The sequence below is a fragment of the Cupressus sempervirens genome, chromosome 4 (genome assembly GCF_028749045.1).
Source record: "Cupressus sempervirens isolate cs-2001-9-10 chromosome 4, ASM2874904v1, whole genome shotgun sequence".
In the NCBI taxonomy this organism is placed as follows: Eukaryota; Viridiplantae; Streptophyta; class Pinopsida; order Cupressales; family Cupressaceae; genus Cupressus; species Cupressus sempervirens.
This window is the reverse complement of record NC_143121.1, coordinates 577999975-578020429: the sequence shown is the minus strand read 5'-3', so window position 1 is coordinate 578020429 and position 20455 is coordinate 577999975.

Sequence of the window (20455 nt, the reverse complement as noted above, 5' to 3'; positions counted from 1 at the left end):
GAGGTCAATCTTGGAGAATACTGTAGCTCCCTTGATCTAATCAAATAAGTCATCAATCCTTGGTAGAGGATACCTGTTCTTAATATTCACCTTATTCAACTGTCTATAATCAATACAAAGGTGCAAAGAATCATCTTGCTTCTTCACAAAGAGCACTGGAGCTCCCCATGGTGATACACTAGGTCGAATGCTCCCTTTGGCCAGAAGTTCCTCTAGCTGAAGACGTAGGTCACCTAATTCTTATGTAGTCATACGATAAGGAGCTTTAGAGATAGGCTCCACCCCAGGAATCAGATCAATACTAAAATCGATGTCCCTCTTTGGAGGCATGCCTAGAATCTCACTTGGAAAAACATCTACATATTCCTGTAAAATTGGGTGATCTAAAGTCTTCCTCATAGGATCTTCCTCATCAAGATCATTTACCATAATAGCAAATATCTGACATCCCTTATAGAAACTCTACTTCATTTGCATAGTAGAAATCATCCGCAGAGATATAGGCCTTGGTATCCCAACTATCTTCACATCATTCCCTTGGTTATCTTGGCACATTATAATCTTCTTCCTGCAATCTATACTAGCTCTATGAGATCCAAGCCAGTCCATGCCCAAAACCACATCGTTGGAACCAAGGGATATGACTCGAAGATCCACTATAGTATCAAAACCTCCTAAGCTAAGCCCACACTTATGAACTACAGAATCTGTGGAGACCTTAATGCCTAAGGCTAGTTCCACTTGCCAACCATGATCTTGCTTCACCGCATCCAGCTTACACTTAGAAACTATAAATGGTGAAATAAAGGAATCTGTAGCTCCTAAATCAAACAATACTGAAAGAGATATACCTCGAATAGCACCTGTGGTCTCAACCACTATTCCTTGATGATCTGCTTGACGGTGGTCTAGTGCTGCAAACACTCTATGAGCTCTACCCACATCACCAATGATAGGCTCTGAAACTGTAGGCCTAGGTCCTAAAAAATGAGGTGCTCACTGTGGACACTGAGTTGCATAATGTCCAATCTGTCCACATGAAAAACATTATGTATTTCTATCAGATCCTTTCCCCATAGGTGGTGCATTTGATTACTGATGGTTGTACCTGCTAACAATGATTGGATTGGTTTTGTTTATTGCACTGAGTATTGTGGTTGTTCTTAGAGTTAGAACCTCTGCCACCACCTTGAGCCTAAGAATTCGATCCCTTCTGCTGCTGAGATTGTTGCTGATATTGTTTCTCCTTAGAAAAAGAAGGCTTCATGTTACCATCTGAATTGTAGTTTCCTTTAGATCTAAATGCTGCTGGCGCTCCTACAAACCTCCTTGACCAAGGTTGACACTTTTCTCAACAAGGATAGCTCGATGTACTGCATTCTTGAGGGTTTTTGGCTCAAATACCTTGACACCCCCAATTATATGATTATTCAAACCCCTAATAAAGTGTTGTGTCAACTGAGCTGAATTTTCACTGAATCCTGAAAAAGTCATGAGCTCATAAAACTTACGCTCATACTTGGTCACTGACATAGTATACTGCCTGAGATTATGAAACTCATTTACCCTTTGTTGCTTCTATTCCTCTAGTAGGAATCATTCACGAAAACTTTCTAAGAATACTTCCCAAGTGACACTGCTCATATCGATTCCCAGCTTCTTCTCCTCAATTGTCCACCAAGTGGCCCCAAAATTCTCCAAATTGGTGATCACAAATCTTGCCTTAACATTGCTATCGAAATCCTGCATGGCAAAAATCCTATCGAGAGAAATAAGCCATTGTTCGGCCACATAACCAGAACCTTGCCCATTGAAAGGCTTGACTTTGGATCTCGAAAGATCTTTCATCTGAGTGGACATAATGGACCTCTGACGATCCTTTCGAGGGCTCCTAAATGTGGGTCTATGCTATTATTCTGTCTGATGTGCTTTAGGTTGATCTTGAATAGGAGGTAGGCGGTCAAGAATAGTCTGCATCATCTGTCTCAAATCAACTTCTTCAAACTCAGCTTGGTCCTCTCTACAGCTCTCTTCCTACTGCTTACTAGCATGCTCTCCTATACTCTCTTCATGAGCAGATCCCCCATGGGCAGACTCATGGACACTGATAGCTCTGCCATGACCACAACCTCTACCACAACCTCTAATAGAAGAACTAGTCCCAGATACCATCCTACAATAGTACAAAGTACTATTACAATTAGAAGACACATGTTTGCAATAGTCTAAGTTCAATTTAAGTAAATTTTTTAGTTTGAAAGCTAAGTGTTGAAGTATGAAAAATATACAAGTAGTAGTTCAAGTTTTGTTTCAGTTCACCTAGTTTCAAGTTGAAGAGATACACTTAATAGTGCAAAGTTCTAGTTGTTCCAAAATACCCAGAGCTCCCAATGTAGAAACTCGGGCTCTGATACCAAATGTAATGCCCTGCCAAGGGATCCAAAGAATTAACCTAGAATTTCACTAAGTTTGGTAGCATTTTTTTTTTTAAAAAAACATGAAAGTAAATACCACTTATACACAATAACGGAAGCAATAGCAATGTCCATCTAAAAGTAAACATAACATACATAACAGATTACATTCTTTAAGGATCCCTTAATGTTGAATTACATCTAAATCAACTAACATTACTGAATCCATCTAATACAACAACCACATGAAATAATAATGATAAGTCCAATGTTTATACATTACATTTCTAAATGCTCAATCATCCATTGTACATGTAACAGGGTATGAAAAGCTTAAAAGAATATACATATGTGAAGTAAGGTACATCATCCTAATCTAGTCCATGATACATCAAAGTAAAGATAATCACATGATACACATGATACATCATCATAGAAGATATAGACATCCATCATAAAAGAAACAAATATAATAAACTAAGTGCACGGTTCCTCCCAACCATTAATAGCATCATTAGACCATCATGGGCCCTACCCATCCCTCCGTGTGTAACATTCCAAATCACCGAGGAGATCATCGGTATTAACATAGTAGGAATGTCACTCCTAACATATTACATCATATGCAGAAAGTAATCTAACATGCAAATATAAGCATAAGATAACATCGTCTAACATATGCTAATCATCAGTGAAAGGATACATATCCACCATCACGAAGGATGCATCAGCCACGATGTCTCAAACAGATCTCAAATGATAAGAGTGGAAAAACACTACCACCCGACCACGTGGTACCTAAGTGGTCCACTCCCACCGTGCTGAGGAGATAATCTCAAGTCCCAAACAGGCTATCCAAAACACATAGCATAAATCTCTATAAGTCCAGGAATCCTAGAAGTATACTAACTCAAAGGTTCCAAACACAAAATCAACATCTAACTCCCAGAGGCACACAAAGACATGTAGGAACCTACTATGCAAGCGGGAAAGTGTCATCGCATACATCAAGTAGAAGTTAACCTGGCAGTTAGCTAAACTCCACGGGTCCCTACTGATCCTCATGCGGCCACTAGTATCCTCTCATACTAACAAGGCATACTATGGAATGCAAGGTCACAACCATGCATTCTCTCTACTCCCATCCTAGTCTATACAAGCACTCGAGGCATGGGCGAGAACAAAACAATTATCTTTTTAGGTTTATTTAGTTAGTATTAGGTGTGAATGTTTTCACTTATTAAACAACTTACAATGAGTTACCCTGGCAGCCTCTTAGGGCCCCAGCCCCCATTGCAAGCCACTTCCTGATACTACAAGCAGATTACCTACCCTAAGCTCATGGAACCATAAATCTCAAAATCACAAAAGATAATCCAAAATAAGAACATCAAATATGCACAATAAAAGCATCAAATCTCCTTGAGCAAGCATCCATAGAAAATCATGACCACAACAACTCTCTATTGGCAACTAAAGCATCACTGATAATCAAAAGTATCCATTGGTTTTCAATAACCAAAATATATCTCAAATCATACTGATCGAAGACTCCAAAATGGTTGAGTCAAAACATGTCACAACATGACATCATAAATCAACATTTCAGTCCCATCATGACGACTAGAAAATAAACTTATCGATGATTCAAAAAAGGTTAAGTCAAGTGTCTCATAAATAAGAATCTCAACTATAAAAATCAGTAATTACAAGCATTACATAGAGCATTCCATCACATAACCATGGTTGGGTTTATAAAGATCAGAAATAAGACATCATCACGACATCACAATCATAACCCCCAAGACTCTGGTAGACGTCCTATAACTGGTCAACACTAGTCAACCCAAAACCCAAAACAAATAGCATAGAGAAAACACAATGCAAACACATGTTTTGGTTTTGCTAAAATTACATCTTTGAATAGAGTGTGGAGGTCTCAGTTTTCGTTTCCAATTTTGGATAATGAATGGAGAATCTATTGTACATTTTTTCCATCCCATGTATTTGTTAAAAAGTTTCTCCCCCAAAACCATTAGATTCAATTTTCTAATTATATTGTTTATATAGATATTGTTCAAAAATTGACTCCTATCGAGTTCCAAAATCAATTATCAATTCAATAAATTGCATAATTAAAACTTCAATTTAACCTTAATTAAACTAAGTTTAATTAAGCTAACTTATTAATATTTTTCCTTTTTAAATAATATTTGACAAATTATCATTAATATTTTAAATCATTTATCTTTAAAGAATGATCCATTTATTTAACCTTTTAAATATAATAATAATTGTTCATAACTATATATACATATATACTTATACATATATATATATAATATCAACAATTATAAAAAAAAATCACAAAATGCGTTTTAACAAAGTCGAAACCGCATATAATAAAAATGCCATCGCACGGTGGTACCGCGCGGGCCTGCTGTCGCAGGCCTGCAACAGTGGTCACAGAGTCTACGGCAGCAGTGCCACCGGCCACTGCCACAGCGCAGAGGTGGGGGTACAAGCTCCACCCTCCCAGCCCACATGCAATATGTGAATCTTTTTTTTTTTTTTTAATAAAAGTTTTATAACATTTTCTTTAAAAATGTAAATCGATTCGGTTCTCCAAATAAGTATATATATATATATATATATATATATATATATATATACATGTGTGTGTGTGTGTGTGTGTGTGTGTACACAAAGTTTATACAACATAAACATATATATTTTTATAAATGTATTTTTATGCAGATCTGAAATTATATGTTTTTCCACCAAGAATATATATATATATATACAATTTTAAGAATTTCCTATAAAATATTTGCTCTTCTAAATTTACCCAACAATTCTTTTAATGGATTTGGCTATATTTTTTTTTTTACCCTAGTCCATAGAATTCTCAGATCTACGCATATAAGGTTTTCCCAAATAAATTTTAACTACCCTTATTGAGAATGCATACAACCAAAATATGGAAATCCTCAAAAAACATATGGAAGACACGAAGAAGACAGGAAGTGCAAGATGCGAAAATAGCATAAGCAAAATTCTCAAAGAGTCTACCTGGATTTTGATGCTAATTCGCTTTTCCTCAGAAAACCCGCAGAGTAAGCTCCTCCCTTCTCCAAAGTTCTCGAGTCCTCCAATGCTCCAAAATGCTCTCCCACGCTATGTCTAAGCTTCTAAGAATGCCTGAATATAAAGGACTCTCAGGAAGCACCTAGAATGTCTCTAGAAACAACTAGAAGGTGTAGACAACTAAGCATGAGTCTATTCCAACCTTCTGGATGAGTCATAAGGTTGTAGACACCATGTGCTTAATTGGTGCACTAACCCCCGTGTTGTTGACATATGAGAAATGAAAAGGTGTGTTAACTCCTAGGCAAGCTTATAACTCCTATTTAATCATTTTTATAACTCTCATTATTATTTTTATAACTTTTATTATTATTATTTATTTATTACTTTATTATTATTTTATAATTATTATTAATTTTAATTTCTAATATTCTTTTATTTAATTCTTTTTTTTCTCAATTAATTCTCATTCAATTAATTATAATCAAAATATCAAAATTCATGATATTAAATTAATTTCCTCCAAATAATTAATTTATTAATTAAATCTATTTATTAAGACTTAATTAATAGAAAATTCACCATAGACCTCCAAGATAAAATATAAAAACCCATCATAGAACAATTCACACAAAATCAGTCTAAAGAGTTAAAATTCATGAAATATGTCATCTGACACATTCGATGGGTAAAATATCTAGATACTTGTCCTACCTCACTAGGACAAATGGTTTAAGGGTTTGGGATTTGGACTTGAGAATTTATCTCCCTTCTCTTATCATCGAGATAGTGTAATAAGGTACGCTCATCCTGGCAATTCAGGGAAGTCGATACCTGGTACCTGCAACCTGCATAAAAACCATGCATGTACATACAATATATATAATACTAAGCTAAACAGGCAATGGAAGGAAGTGGTGCATTGTGTAGATCCTGACTAGTAGGTGACTACGACTCCCGTCCTTAACCATATTAGAAATGCCATACAATAAAAGCAAACATGCACACCATACACATGCAAGTATGGGGTAAGTATCCATAATAAAACACATGAGATAATAAACCATCTAACTAATCATCATGCATACATGAAATGTAAAGTCTAAATGATCTCATCATATATCCACTGAATCCATAACATAATGTTTGATAGTCTCAAAACAATACCACTAATCCATCAACATAAAACTAGTCTAACATAGTCCGATAACAATAGCAACAATGTCCAGAAAGATGTGAACGAGGGTAGGCACTCCAATATGACTAGTGACAAAACAAAGTTTAAACATACGGAATACTATGATGGTAGAAGTGTAAGATTTGGAAACAATGAACCATGTTGCATAAAGGGAAAAGGTTGTATCTCACTAACCAATGAACTTAGATGTGATAATGCTTATTGGGTTGAAGGACTGAAGCATAATCTACTGAGTATTGCATAGTTGAATAACATTGGATTCAAGGTGGAATTCATGAATGGGAATGCCAAGCTACTAGATAGAAAAGGAAATCTAGTTGTGTCTAGTAACCAAACAAAAGGTAACCTATTCTACCTAGATCTTAGTGAAAGTTCAATTTTCATTGATTAAGTATAATAAAGTTGGTTATGGCATAAGAGGTTGTGTCATGTGAACTTTGATAATATGATCAAGATAAGCCAAAAAAAAAAGAGTGAGAGGTATTCCTAGTTCGAGGAAACCTGATATGGGCCTATGCATAAAATTTCAAATTGGTAAGATGGGCAAGACAAGTTTCAAGAGCAAGAACTATCATTCTGAAGAAGGCTTGGAGCTGGTTCATACAAACCTTTGTGGACCTATTGGAATTGAGAACTACAATGGAGATAAGTACTTTATTCTTTTTGTTAATGATTACTCTAGAATGATGATTGTGATGTATCTAAAAGATAATTCTAAAGCTTTTCAAAATTTTAAGTGGTATTTGGCAAGAGTAGAGAAGGAAATGGGAAAGAAGCTGAAATGTTTGAGTTCAGATAGAGGAGGTGAATTCATTTATAATAAATTCAATAAATTCTCAACTTAAAGAGGAATCAAAAGAAAAGTATCAGCCCCTAGTACACCTCAACAGAATGGTATAGTTGAAAGAAGGAATAGATCAATCATGGATTGTGCAAGAACCTTGATGATTGAAAAGAACATTGCAATCAAATACTAGAAGGAAGTAGTCAGTACAAAAGTGCATATCTTGAACAGAGTATAGTTGAAGAAAGACTCAAATCAAAATCTTTATGAACTATGGTATGGCTACAAACCTAATGTAAGTTACTTGAAAGTATTTGGTAGCAAATGTTATATTCTGAAAGAGATTGGGAAAGGTAAATTTGACATAAAAGGTGATGAAGGCATATTCCTAGGATAATCCAACAAAAGTAAAGCATATAAATTTTTGAATCTGACTACTCGTAAGATCATATAAAGTACACATGTGAGAATTGATGAGTTTGCAGAAAAGAGTGAAGAAGAGAGCAACAAAGAACCTAAAGATTACAAAAAAACTATCTACTTCGAACTTGATACATTGCCAGATCCAATTGGAAGTCTTCAGAATTCACCTCCTAAGTCCTCAAAATCTCCAGAAGCTATCGAGTTGTAGCAAGTGCAACCCAAGTCACAATCAGAAGGATCCAAGTCTCAATCAAAGGCTATTGAGTTACAGCCAGTGCAATTAGAATCTAAAGGACCCGAGTCAAAGATAGTGGGACCCGAGCATGATGTAGAAGATCATGGTGAGGCAAGTGGAACAAGTTCTAGATCCAAAGTACATGTGTTGGCAAGATATATCACAAGGCACCATGCACCTGATCTAAATCATTGGAGTCAAGTCAAATGAAACTATGACAAGGAACAAATTGAAAGGTACATGTTTGCTTATTGAATTTGAACCTAGATCAGTTAAAGATGCTTTGGATATTGAAAGCTAGATTGAAGCAATGAATGAAGAGATAGAATAGATAGAAAGGAATAAGACCTGGACTCTTGTTCCTAAACCCAAGGATAAGAAAATAATTGGCACAAAGTGGGTTTTCAGAAATAAGTTGAATGAAGATGGAGAAGTTTCAAGAAACAAAGCAAGGTTAGTATGCAAAGGTTATTCTCAAGAAGAAGGCATTTATCATGGTGAAACGTTTGCTCTTGTTGAGAGATTAGAAGGTGTTAGGACCTTACTTGCTTATGTTACACACAAAGGATTTAAAGTTTATCATATGGATGTGAAATTTGTATTTTTGAATGGAATTCTTGAAGAGGAAGTCTACATAGAGCAACTTGAAGGTTTTGTAGATCCCAACAAAAAGGATATGGTTTGCAAGTTGCACAAAGCATTGTATGGCCTCAAGCAAGCTCCCAGAGCTTGGTATGAAATACTTCATAATTATTTGATGAGGATTGGTTTTCAAAGGACAAATGATAACAACAACCTATACATCAAAGAAGAACCAGACAAGAAGATTGTGTTGGCAGAAATCTTTGTGGATGACAAATTGTTTACTAGAAATGATGACTTGTGCAAAGCCTTTTCAAAAGAAATGAGTAAGGAATTTGAGATGTCCATCTTTGGAGAGATAAAAGTCTTTGTTGGATTACAAATTCAATAGAAGAAAGATGGTATTTACATTACTCAATCTAAATATATCAAGGAGATACCAAAGAAATTTGGAATGGAGAATTCAAGACCAATTGGAACACCTATGTCTATTGGACATAAGCTATCAAAAAATGGTGATTCCAAGGAGGTAGATTAGACCACATATAGATTAATGATTGAAAAATTACAATATGTAGTGCATACAAGGCCTGATATTGCATTAGCAGTTGGTATGGTGGCAAGATTTTTAGCAAATCCTAAAGAAAACCATATGATGGCAATCAAAAGAATCCTGAGGTATTTGAAGGGTACTGAAGACTATGGATTATGATACAAAAAAGGAGGAAATTTGGATTTGAAAGACTTCACAGATGTTGATTGGGTAGGAAGTGTTGATGACAAGAAGAGCACCAGTAGTGGAGCGTTCTTTCTCTGTAAAAGACTAGTGTCTTGGACAAGTAAGAAGTAGAACTACATTTCTCAGTTTACAACAAAGGCAGAGTATGTTACAATAGTAGTTAATTGTTCAAATGTTGTTTGGTTCAAGCAACCATTGGCAGGTATGAAGGTAGAGATCAAGGATCCAGTGGTTATCTTCTGTGAAAACTCTAGTGCAATTAATATATCAAAGAATCCTATGATGCATACCAAGACCAAGCACATTGCAATAAAATATCATTTTCTAAGAGAATTGATGCAAGACAAAGAGGTAAGATTGGAATATATGAATACTAAAGAACAAATTGCAAACATACTTACTAAACCATTACCTAAGGATGCATTTCTATATCTAAGAGGTAAGTTAGGGGTCATTCCCCTATCTGAAGCTCACTAAATGAAGTTTAGTGATGTATCAAACAAAACATGTTGAAGATCAGTCAAGATGATGCAGTATTGGAAGGGCATATTGCATATGAATTTGTACATGAGGTGCATTGGAATTCATTAATTATTATCTTTGGCACAAGATGTCAAAGAAGGAGAGTTCAGTCATATATTATAGAATTTTTTTGAAAGAGGGAGAGTTTACTATCATAAGTCACATTAGAGAAATTTTGTTTGAAGATGTCAAATTGGAAGAACTTGGTCTGATATCAAAGAGGGAGAATTTGATATAAGAAGAAGATGTTGAAGATAGAGTTTGCTGACAGAGGGAGAAACTAAAGTTAAAGGGAGTTCACACTGATAGAGGAAGTTCTCATAAATGAGAATTAGAATGAAACTAAGGATGTTTTCCTTATTGTTTTTATGCTCTAAAATTTCATTGTATTATGACATGTTGTGTTGCCATCAATGCCAAAGAGGGAGATTGTTGAAAATAATTGATCAATTGTATATTTTCTTTGATGTTACACAAAATGTCATATCTTTACCAGTCAGTTTATGCTGAGCTCACTCAGGTGATGAAGATAGTTTCCTGTGTATGTCAAGCATTACAGTGTTTTCCAAGTTCAAAAGATAGTGTATGTTGAGTTCACTCAGGCATCGAAGAGAAGTTAGTAGAAGTTGAGTGTAACCAAGTGAAGGAAATTTGGATGGAACTAGTGCTAACTGAGCTCACTCAATTACCAAAGGAAATCTGTAAAGATGTAGTGTTAATTGAGTTCACTTGGTTAACACGGGAAAATCATTTGTGAGTTAGTGTCTACCAAGAAGGGTCGGCTAACGAAGGATTTTCTTGTTTCTACATATTGAGTTTGAAGGATCTATTTGTTGGTTTTAGAAAACTAAGGAGATGAATATTAATTATTCTAAGATGTATTCAAGCCAACTTGACAATGTCCATGATATAAGTATAAGGTCGAGTTGAGGATTGAATGTGTGAATGTATGGAAGAAAAGAAGATGCTTAGAGGAAGTGAATTAGAAGGATAAGTAGAATATGCTTGAGGAGGTGAAAATATATATTTGATCAGAAAGGATCAAGTATTCGAGCTAGAATTTAGATCTGAAATCAGCAATACAGTTGCATTAGAAATCAGGTCATATCATTGTTACTCTCTAACCATTGTAGCAACAAACTAAATCTCATAATAGAGTTGGCTTAATAGCTATTTGTAAATTCTCTAACAAGGTGGCATTTCTAGATTGAAGTGTCTAAAGACCTCTAACAAGGCCACTCCTAACAGGGTGATTAAATCTTCTAATAGGGTCACACCTAATAGCATGTTTTGTAACCTTTAATAGGGTTGGCTCCTAACACAACTCACTTTAGAAGAGTGAAAATCAATAACTAGTTGCAATTGGTGGTTTTTCCCAAATTGAGTTTTCACATTAAATCTTGGTGACCGTTGTGTTCATGTTATTTCTTTCATGTGTATGTAACTAAGTTAATTAAGATTAATCATAGACAATATCTTAAGTCTTGCATGTTTAATATTTTCCAAGTAATAGTTTTTATTTCAATGATTACCAAGTTTCAACATATTGTTAGTGTTAACTGAGTGCCTATCTGTTAACCGAGTAACAACAATTTCATCAGAGTTTATATTTTGTATTGACATCTAAGGGATCTAAGATTTATTTTTGTGGTAATCTATTCATCCCTCCCCTCTCAGTTACTCCTCTTATATTTCCAACAATTAGAGCCTAATTGGTAGAGAGACTTCCAAACTAAATTATTAAAAATAAAAGTGACATCATGAAAAACCATGTCAAAGTAGAAGATAGGCTTAAAGGAGCAACAAATTTCTTCCCATGAAAAATTCAAATTATAAAAATTATCAAAGAATTAGAACTAGAATTGTTCATTGAATCAAACATCTCAATGTCTAAAGATGAGGCAGAAAATGCCACTTGGAAAAGGCACAATAATAAAGCCAGGAAAATCTTTGTTGATTAAGTAAAAGATCATATTCTTCCATCCATCTCAAATTTGAAAAAGGCATTTGAGGTATTTAAAACAATTAAGGATACATTTAAGATCAACAACTTAAGTAGATTGATTACATTAAAAAATCAACTAATGAATACAAAATTGAATAAAGGAGATTCAATTTCATCCTACTTTGGAAGAATTTCTGAAATAAAGAATCATTTATCTTCTATTGACAATAAAGTAGAAGATCAAGAACTATCTATAATAACACTTAGAGGATTTCCTATATCTTGGGAAGCATTCATCCAAGTTGTCAGTAGACCCTCAATGCCAACTTTTGACCAACTAAAAAATGATTGCACATCAGAAGAATTGAGACAAATTTCTAGAGGAATCATTTCAAATATAGAGGGAGAAAATCAAGCCCTCTTCTTAGTCTCTAATAAAAGAGGGAAGAGGATGAAATTCAAATGAAAGAAAAATGATAAAAGGAAAAGTAACAATAATTTCAAAAGAAATGATTTCTCCATAGTTCAATGTTATAAGTGTGAGAAATTCTGACACACGTTCAAAAATTTTGTTTGAAAGGGAAAAAATCCTAGCTTCTTTGGCCAAAACAAAAAAGGATGAAAATCTATTATTCTACTCAGCCCTATCAAGTGAGACAAAATCAAATGAAAATGTGTGGATAATAGACAGTGGTGCCTTATCACATAATAGGTTTCAAAGATAAGTTGTTAGAATTCTTTAGAATAACTGAGAGGGGGGGTGAATCAGTTATTCAAGGTTTGGTAATGTCCAATTCAAACTTTCTAGTAAAATAGGAGTGAATCAGAAGTACTATCCTTTTTACTTTATTAACATGCATACAATTAAACATGAAAAGTAAACATGCATCACACCATAACACAAAGGATTTTGATGACCCAGAAACCCTCTAGGAATAAGAAGGTAAAATTGGGGGGGGGGGGATGATACCCACAAAATAACTACACAATTGATTTCAACCACTTCTAATGGTTTGCCTTGTTAAAGGCATGCTCTATTAAAGGCTTTACACACTGTTAAATGTGACCTTGTTAAAGGATTTCTACACCCTGTTAGGAGTGTGCCTTGTTACAGGACTTAAGAACATTCAACTTAAAATACCACCCTATTAAGGGATTTACATAGAGCTATTAGGCTCACCCAAGTCCATGGGATTTATAGTCACCTTCTCAAAAGAATCTTTTACCCCTCTCTAAGGATCTCTTTATCCTTCTCCTGAGGATCTCTTTATCCTTCTCCTAAGGATCTCTTATCCTTCTCCTGGGGATCTTCTATCCTTTTCCTAAGGCTTATCCACCTAGCTATTAAACTAACCTAGCAATGTAGGATTTCAATATCTAATACAATGGTAAGAAAGTATTAGAAAGGTTTTGACCTGATAAACATTGCAACTTTAACCTTGTAGATTTCAGATCACTCTTCAGTTCCTTTCTTTGCTTGGCTTTTCTCCCTTGCAGTGCTGACAACTTGTTCACCCTTCAAGATCTATCTCCTGGAGTTCTTCCACTCATAATGCCAATGCACTCTACGGTCACTTGATCAACTCAGAGTCTTGATGCTCTATCCTTACTCCTCACTGTATCCTTTTCTTGACACTTTACACTAGCCTTCTCTTGGCTTCTCCGCATGACCACACTTATGACCAACTCCCTCTCCCACTCTCTCTTGATCTCTAACCTTTAACTCCTTATAAAGAAGTTTTGTTCTTCATTTCCTGCTTAAATCTTGATTTGATTTGAGAGAATGATATTGTTTTCCCTCCAAATTGCTTCTTCTAGAAACTTCATGATAAATCCACTAGCATTCGCCTTGAATTGGTTTGCATGGTTTACATAAAATTCTGTGACATCTACTCATCATCCTTATCATCCAACTAATTCACAAAATTCAATGTAACAAACTTATTGTTACTGATTTGGTGAATCTTTGACTTAACAAATAATGCAGCAACTCAGCATCATTGGTTTACTGATGCTTGGCACCTTTTGTGTTACTTGGCTCCTACTATATTTACTAATGCTCGGCACCTAAAGAAATTTGCTCTGCATCCATTACCTTTTTCTGATACTCGACACCTGAATAATCACTTGGCTCACACTAAAGTTGAACTTAATTGAATTCAACTAAGAATCTGCTCGGCTCTAACTAACTTGCTTTGCTTTCTCAAATGAACTTAGTTAGGCTTTACAAATGACTTAGTTAATCCTTACATCTTTGATTTGTCTTAGTGTGTCCATCCTCTTAGAGTATGTCATCAATACACTATTTCATCAATGGCTTAGCTAATCCTTATACTTCATTACAACATCATAACTTCAACCTTTCTCTAAGTGCTCTAGTTACATCTTATTGATTGCCTCCTCCTTGTCAATCAACCAATTGATAGTATTTGGATCACTTAAGCAATTGTCATTCCTGCAAGTAGCAAGTTTGACATCAATGACAAAACAATGATTGAAAACATTCTTTACCAATTCCATTATTCTTCATTCATGATCTTTTTCAATCATTTTCAACAATCTCCCTCTTTGGCATTAATGGCAAACCAAACTGATCAATTGATTGAGCTTATCAACTTAGTTACCACCAAAATTATATACCAAAAAAAAAACTTGTTGTCATTACATATCTTCCTCTTTGTATCATGTCTCCCTCTTTTGCTGATACAAACTGATTCCTTTGTTCTGCTTCTCCCTCTTGACTGTTGCATCCTTACTACTGATCTCATACATCTCCATATCTTTACCTTTCTTTGATCATTTTCTCATAAATCTCCCTCTTTGACATAAATGCCAAAGATGTAGCATCTTCAACATGCTAAATATAAGCTTTGCATCTCATGTTTTCTCCCTCTGTCACCATGCTTGTGACTGATCTAAAATTTCTGTTCCTATTGTCATCCTCTGCATCATTCTTCTGATATTGCAAGGATCTACTCCTGTTGATGTAGGGCAGCTTTTTTTGTTGCTTTAGACTGCTTGAGTTAGGGGCATTACCCCCAACTTACCTCTAAGATATTCATAAGTATCCTTGGGTAATGGTTTGGTGAAGATATCTACAATTTGTTCTTTTGTGTGAATGTACTCCATCTTCACTTGTTTGTCTTCTACCAATTCTCTGACACAGTGATACTTGATTGCAATATGCTTGGTTTTTGCATGCATTACTGGATTCTTGGATATATTTATAGCACTTGTATTATCACAATATAGTATCACAGGTTTGGTTACCTCTTCTTTCATTCCTTTCAATAGATGTTTAAGCCATACAATGTTTGTGCAATTGATTGTTGCTGCCACATATTCTGCTTCTGCAGTAGACTGAGATGTGCATGTTTGTTTCTTGCTAGTCCAATTAACTAGCTTTTTACCTAAGAATAATGCTCCTCCACTTGTACTTTTCCTGTCATCAATGTTGCCTCCCCAATCTATGTTTGTGTATGCATTGAGCTCAAACTTCTCATTCTTTTTGTAATATAGGCCAAAATCATCAGTTCCTTTGAGATACCTCATTATCATTTTTACTTTCATGAGATGATTTTCTTTAGGATTAGCAGAGAATCTAGCCACTATTCCAACTACTAATGCTATGTCTGGTCTGCTATGTACAACATATTGTAGTTTTCCAATCATGGATCTGTACATTGTTTGATTGACTTCAGCTGATTCATCATTTTTGAATAGCTTATGTCCTATTGCCATTGGTGTGCTAACTGGTTTGGAGTCTTCCAATCCAAACGTCCTGAGTATCTCTTTGATGTACTTTGATTGTGTCATGAATATGCCATGTTTTAGTTAATGTACTTGCAATCCAACAAAAAACTTGATTTCTCCAAACATAGACATTTCAACCTCATGTTTCATTTTGTCAACAAAACTTTTACAAAGTGCTTCCTTTACTCCAAAAACTATGTCATCCACAAAGATTTTAGATACAAGGATATCCTTACCTTCTTCTGATTTGATGTACATGTTGTTGTTATCATTAGTTCTTTCAAATCCTATTTGCACTAGATACTTGTGAAGTCTCTCCTACCAAGCTCTAGGGGCTTGCTTTAATCCATATAGAGCCTTATGTAATTTGCATACCTTGTTTTTGTTCTTTTCATCAACAAAACCTTCTGGTTGCTCTATGTAGACTTCCTCTTCAAGTATACCATTTAGAAATGTGGACTTTACATCCATTTGATAGACTTTAAATCCTTTGAAGGTTGCATATGCCAGTAAAGTCCTTACTCCTTCCATTTTGGCAATTGGAGCAAAAGTTTCTCCATAGTCTAGTCCTTCTTCTTGTGCATACCCTTTATAGACTAGTCTTGCCTTGTTCCTTATGATTTCACCATTCTCATCTAACTTGTTTCTAAACACCCACTTGGTTCCAATTACATTCTTGTTAGCTGGTCTTGAGACTAAGGTCCATGTCTTGTTCTTCTCAATTTGTTCTATTTCTTCTTTCATAGCATTGTCCCAGTCATCATCTTTTATAGCTTCACTTACTATTTTTGGTTCCATTTTGCTGAGCAGACATGTCTCACTTCTGAGTCTATTCCTTGTCATTGGTCCTGCCTCTTTGTTTCCAATAATTTGATCTGTAGGATGATTTCTTCTTACATACTTTGCCAATAATGGTTCTTTCCTTGTTTGCATGTTGTCTCTTTCAAAATTTGAATCCTCATGCATATTTTCATCAAGTATTTGTTCATTTCTTTCATGTTGGCTATTCTCAGAATCTGAATGAACATTCTCTGTATTTTGCAGCTCGACTTTTGAATGTGTCTGCTGCTCAACATTCACTGTCTGTGACTCGACAGATGGTGGATTTTGTTGCTGATTATCATTCTGAGTTGCAACTTCACCATTATTAGGTATACCTTCATAAAATTATACAAAGGTCTTGTATTCTTCTGCTTTCCTTGTGTTCTCAACACTTAGAACTTCTGCAAGTTCATCAAATTTCACATTTGTGCTTTCTACTACTTTGCTAGTATTAACATTCAAGCACTTATAAGCTTTGCTTTTAGTAGAATAACCAAGAAATGTGTCTTCCTCACTCTTTGCATCAAACTTTCCATTTCTAGAATCTTTATATATATAGCATTTGCATCCAAATATTTTGAAATGTTTTACATTAGGAGAATGCCCATACCATAATTGAAAAGGTGTGGCATTTGTACCTTTCTTGACTTGAACTCTATTGAGTGTGTAGACTACAGTACTTACAGCTTCTCTCCAGTACTTGAGTGCAACATTTTTCTCCATCATTAAGGTCTTGGCATAGTCAATGACTGATCTATTCCTTCTTTCTGCTATACCATTCTGAGTTGGAGTCCTAGGTACTGATGTCTGCCTTTTGATTCCTCTTTCATTGGAATTCTTCAAATTCTGTCGATGTGAATTCACCTCCTCTATCAGATCTAAGACATTTTAGGCTCTTCCCAGTCTCTTTCTCAACTCTGGCCAAGTACTATTTGAACATTTGGAATGCATCTGATTTTTGTTTCAAGAACATGATTGTCATCATCCTTGAATAGTCATCTACAAATAGCATTATGTATCTGTCACCTTTGTAGCTTTACACTTCAATGAGACCACACAAGTCAATATAAACTAGCTTTAATACTTCATTAGAAGTATAAGCTTTTCTTTTGAAAGTTGAATTGGTCATCTTCCCTAGTTGGCATTGTTTGCACATGGTGTTATCAAGCTTCTTCAACTTTGGTAGACCTCTAACTTTCTTCATTTTGCTGATGCTTATCAGATTGTCAAAATTTACATGACATACCCTCTTGTGCCATAACCATACATCATTAGTTTTAACAATGAGACAAGAAGCATCTTCCATGTCTAGGTAAAAGAAATTACTTTTAGTCTAGTCACCTTTTCCTATTAGACTTCCTTGAGAATCATAGATCTTGGCAATTCTATTTTCAAATTCAACCTTGCATCCTATGTTGCCTAACTGTGAGACACTTAACAAGTTGTAATTCAAGTCTTCAACATAGTATGCATTATCACATGATAACTTTTCAGTAAGCTTGATACTACCTTTCTCTTTGATCTGACATGCTGCATTGTTACCAAATCTAACACTATTTCCTTCATAATGAGTAAAGGAAATGAACTTACTTTTATCTCCAGTCATGTGATGAGAGCATTCGTTGTCTATGATCCATTTATCATTCTTGTTCATGCAGGTTACCAGGGCAGTTGCTTCATCTTCATCCGATTCATCTTTCATAGCCACATAGACTACTTCATCATCATTCTCGTCATAGTCTTCTTCAAAAATGTAGCATCTTTTTCCTTTACCTTTATAGTCCTTTTTGTCCTCCTTTTTGTTCTTGAAGTTGCCTCCATCCTTGTAATTTTTCTTTTGTGTGCATCTGGCTACAATGTGACCAACTTCATTACAATTGAAACAAATGATTGGCAACTTACCTTTGAATTTGCCTCTTCCTCTGTGAAATATTCTTGCTAGTAATGCCTCCAATTGGTCTACATCATCTTCATTAGTGTTGCTGTCACTAGATACATACTTTCCTTTTCCACTCTTTTTCTTTGTTTTCACCTCTTCATTGTCTTTTATTGTCATCTTGGCTTTAAATGCAGATTCAAATTTTTCTGGCTTGTAGTTGTCAAAGTTGGATAGCTCAAAGGTAGTGAGTCTTCCAATTATTCCTTCAAATGACAATGTGTTGCCTGGTACACACCTTAGCTCTTGGATGGTTGATACTCTTATAGCATAGATAGGAAGCAAAGTTCTCAAGTATTTGCTACATACTATTTCTTCTGCTAACTGTCCTCCTAGGCTTCTTATGGCACTTACCACTTCTTTCATCCTTGCACCATATTGAGCAACATTCTCTCCTTCTTCCATTTCCATGTCATCAAACTTTCCTCTTAGGCTCTCTCTTTTGGCTCTCTTGACATTATCATCTCCTCCATAGATTCTTGATAATGTTTCCCACATCTGATGTGCAGTACCACATTCTTTGATGTCATCATACTCGGCATAGTTTAATGCTGAAGCAATATCTAACATTTCTTGATTGTGCTCCTTCTTCTTGCTCATGTCATCTACAGTGAGAGGTCCTACAGGGTCTACGTGATCTACTTTGATTGAGGTCTATGCATAGTCACCTATTGATCTGAGGTGTAACTTTATCAGACTTTGCCATGCAACAAAGTTTTCTTTGTTTAGCTTGGGAACTTCTCTCTTGGACATCTTGATCTTCCTGCTGCTAGTACCTTGAAACAAATCAGCAGTGAGCTTTGATATCAATTGTTAGAATTCTTTAGAATAACTGAGAGGGGGGGTGAATCGGTTATTCAAGGTCTTGTAATGTCCAATTTAAACTTTCTAGTAAAACAAGAGTGAATTAGAAGTATTATCCTTTTTACTTTCTTAACAAGCATACAATTAAACATGAAAAGTAAACATGCATCACACCATAACACAAAGGATTTTGATGACCCAGAAACCCTCCAGGAATAAGAAGGTAAAACTAGGGTGGGATGATACCCACAAAATAATTGCGTAATTGATTTCAACCACTTCTTATCGTTTGCCATGTTAAAGGCCTGCCCTGTTAAAGGCTTTACGCACTATTAAATGTGACCCTGTTAAAGGATTTCTACACCCTGTTAGAGGACTTAAGAACATTCAACTTAGAATGCCACCCTATTAAGGGATTTACATAGAGCTTTTAGGCTCACCCAAGTCCATGGGATTTACAGTCACCTTCTTAAAAGAATCTTTTATCCCTCTCTAAGGATCTCTTTATCCTTCTCTTGAGGATCTCTTTATCCTTCTCTTAAGGATCTCTTATCCTTCTCCTAGGGATCTTCTATCCTTTTCCTAAGGCTTATCCACCTAGCTATTAAGCTAACCTAGCAATGTAGGATTTCAATATCTAATACAATAGTAAGAAAGTATTAGAAAGGTTTTGACCTAATAAAGATTGCAACTTTAACCATGTAGATTTCATATCACTCTTTAGTTCCTTTCTTTGCTTGGCTTTTCTCCCTTGTAGTGCTGATAGCTTGTTCACCCTTCAAGATCTATCTCCTAGAGTTCTTCCACTCGTAATGCCAATTCACTCTATGGTCACTTGATCAACTCAGAGTCTTGATGCTCTGTCCTTACTCCTCACTATGTCCTCTTCTTGACACTTTACACTAGCCTTCTCTTGGCTTCTCCGCATGACCACACTTATGAACAACTCCCTCTCGCACTCTCTCTTGATCTCTAACCTATAACTCCTTATAAATAAGTTTTTTTCTTCATTTCCCGCTCAAATCTTGATTTGATCTAAGAAAACAATATTGTTTTCCCTCCAAATTGCTTCTTCTAGAAACTTCATGATAAATCCACCAGCATTCGCCTTGAATTGGTTTGCATGGTTTACATAAAATTTTGTGACATCTACTCATCATCCTTATCATCCAACTAATTCACAAAATTCAATGTAACAAACTTATCATTAT